Genomic DNA, 3474 nt, shown 5'->3' with positions numbered 1-3474 from the left:
GCAGGCTCTCTCACCTGCTGCCCCAGGGAGCCCCACAGTGACGGGGAGAGGGATAGTAAAACCCTCAGTTTACAAAGAAGAACATGAAGATTCAGGCAGGCGCAGGGGCTTGCCTCAACACGTGGCAGACCCAGGCTTTACACACATCCCTCCCACTGCCTGGTGGCGCAGATGGTGAAGAATCCACCTGCAATGATGGAGACCTGGGTTCAATCCCTGGGTCGGGAAGATCTCCTGAAGAAGGGAATGGCAACCCACTCCAGTATTTTTGTCTGGAGAATTCCAAGGGCGTGGGCTCGCAAAGAGTCCAACACAACTGAGTGACTAATGCTGCCACTCCCAGAAGGCACGTTTGCTTGCCAAGTGGCAGGAAGAGGCACATCCCAGAACAAGGACCCCAAAGAGCTCGACTTTGATTGGCGATGGCTGAAGGGCTGGCAAACAGCAGCTTACTTATGAATTATTCAAACCAAAACCCCAGTGAGCCTCTAAACACACCAAAAGTCACTGTTTATCTCAGATTCACAGTTTCTTGCTTCCCCCCTCCCGAAGGATTCTACTCTTGCCTCAATGCTAGAAAGATGTTTCTGCATCAGTTCAGGTTATTTCCTGATTTGGTAGGACCGAGTGAAGCGGGACACAAAGCAGTTGCAAATCTGACCACTTGCCAAGATGTATTTCAGGACAGGCAGAGACCAGGGGACCACTTTTCCTCTTCTTCTGGTTTTCCTGTTGAGGTGCTTCTCAAGGGAGGACAGCCCACCCACTTGCTCATAGATTGTGTAGAAGATCCTCGTGTGTCAGCCACGTGTGGCAGGGCGAAGGACTCAAGTTCCGTGGTATCCTGCCCAGAGAGCAGGACCCTGCTTGCTTTGTGTCTGTCTACATTTTCCAAATAAGAAAACTGAGTCAGGGCCAGGGCAGTGCCTGCTTCAGGGCCTGTAGTATCAGTCAGCCCCAGTGAATGCCAGCTATTTATTGCCGTGTGATGAGTTCTCCCTGACACTGAGCTGAAAGCAATGATCATTTATTATTGTCTCCTACATTCCTGGGTGTGAACTGGGGTCACTTAAGCTGCGCTCTTGCGGTTGCTGTGAGACACTGGCTCGGGCTGCCCTTTGCCTGGTGGGGGTGGTCTCCTTCCCAGCACATCTGATAGTTGATGCCTGTCATTGACTATGTCTGGGCTGCCCTCCCAGACGCCTACCCACGGCCTCCTTGTGTGGCCTGAACTTCCTCACATTAAGGAAGCTGGGTTCCTAGAGAGAGAATCCAAGAGGACCGGGGGAAGCTGTTTCACCCTGCATAGCCTGGCCTTGGAACCCACACTGCGGCTCCTCTGAAGTCAGTTTTCCCCCTCTCCCGAGTCAGAGAGGGAACATGATCCTGCTTCTCAATGGGAGGAATGTCAACATCACATCGACACAACAACACATCCACACAGCATCACATCGACACAACTCTTTAAGAACATGTGATGGGAGATGGTGCTAAGGCCATCTTGGGAAACATTATCTGCGGTGTGGATCTGGACGAGCTTGACTTCATGATCTCTAGCTCGGTGTTTTACTTCAGTTCACTGCTTTGCGAGGCATGTGGGGTAGTAAAGTTGACCACCTGTAGATTAAACCCTTCTATATGATACAGAAACCCTCAAAACAAAACAAAAAATCCCTGGGGTATATTATTTCTAATATCTGTGACAAAAGGCCTGTTGCTGTTGTTCAGTTACCAAGTCATGTCCGACTCTTTGAGATCCCATGAACTGCAGCACACCAGGCTTCCCTGACCCTCACCATCTCCCGGAGCTTGCTCAAACTCCTGTCCATTGAGTGGGTGATGCCATTCAAGCATCTCATCCTCTGTCGTCCCCTTCTCCTCCTGCCTTAAGTTTTTCCCAGCATCAGGGTCTTTTCCAATGAGTCAGCTCTTCATATCGTGTGTCCAAAGTATTGGAGCTTCAGCTTCAGCATCAGTCCTTCCAATGAGTATTCAGGATTAATTTCCTTTAGGATTGACTGGTTTGATCTCCTTGCTGTCAAAGGGACTCTTAAGAGTCTTCTCCAGCACCATTAGTTTGAAAGTATCAATTCTACAGCGCTAAGCCTTCTTTATGGCCCAGCTCTCATATCCATACATAACTACTGAAAAAAACCATAGATTTGATTATATAGACCTTTGTCAACAAAGTGATGTCTCTGTTTTTTAATATGCTGTCTAGGTTTGTCATAGCTTTTCTTCCAAGGAGTGAGCATCTTTTAATTTCATGGCTGCAGTCACTATCTGCAGTGATTTTGGAGCCCAAGAAAATAAAATCTGTCACTATTTCCATTGTTTCCCCATCTATTTGCCATGAAGTGATGGAACCATATGCCGTGATCTTCATTTTTTGAATGTTGAGTATTAAGCCAGCTTTTCATTCTCCTCTTTTGCTTTCATCAAGAGGCTCTTTAGTTCCTGTTCACTTTCTGCCATAAGGGTGATATCATCTGCGTATCCGAGGTTGTTGATATTTCTCCCAGCAATCTCAATTCCAGCTTGTGGTTCATCCAGCCCAGCATTTCCCATGATGTACTCTGCATATAAGTTAAATAAACAGGGTGACAATATACAGCCTTGACATACTCCTTTTCCAATTTGGAACCAGTCCATTGTTCCCTGTCTGGTTCTAACTGTTGGTTCTTGACCTGAAAACAGATTTCTCAGGAGGCAGGTGAGGCGGTCTGGTATTCCCATCTCTTTAAGAATTTTCCACAGTTTGCTGTGATTCACACAGTCAAAGGCTTTAATGTATTCAATGAGGTGGAAGTGGAAGGGTTTTTTTTTGGAATTCCCTTGCTTTTTCTATGATCCAGCAGATGATTTCACTTTGATCTCTGGTTTCTCTGCCTTTTCTAAATCAAGCGTGTACATCTGGAAGTTCTCGGTTCACATACTGCTGAAACCTAGCTTGAAGGATTTTGAGCATGCTCTTGGCTAGCATGTAAAATGACCACAATTGTGTGGTAGTTTGAACATTCTTTGGGATTGGAATAGTGTTTCTTTGGGATTGGAATGAAAACTGACCTTTTCCAGTTCTGTGGCCTCTGATGAGTTTTCCAGATTTGCTGACATATTGAGTGCAGCACTTTAACAGCATCAACTTTTAGGATCTGAAATAGCTCAGCTGGAATTTCATCACCTCCACTAGCTTTGTTCATAGTAATGCTTTTTAAGGCCCACCTGATTTCACAGGCTGGGTGAAATCTGTCTGTCTGGCTCTAGGTGAATTAACTTTAAAATATATAGGGCTCTGGCACTTCCCTGGTTGTCCAGTGGCTAAGACTCTGTGCTCCCAATGCATACGGCCTGGTCTGATGCCTGGTCAGGAAACTAGATTCACACACACCACAACTGAGAGTTCACATTGTTGCAACTAAAGGTTCTGCTTGTTTCAACTAAGACCTGGTGCAGCCAAATAAATAAATGTTTTAA

The sequence above is a fragment of the Odocoileus virginianus genome, chromosome 7 (assembly GCF_023699985.2).
Source record: "Odocoileus virginianus isolate 20LAN1187 ecotype Illinois chromosome 7, Ovbor_1.2, whole genome shotgun sequence".
NCBI classification, from domain to species: domain Eukaryota; kingdom Metazoa; phylum Chordata; class Mammalia; order Artiodactyla; family Cervidae; genus Odocoileus; species Odocoileus virginianus.
Note: the sequence above shows the minus strand (reverse complement) of the source record.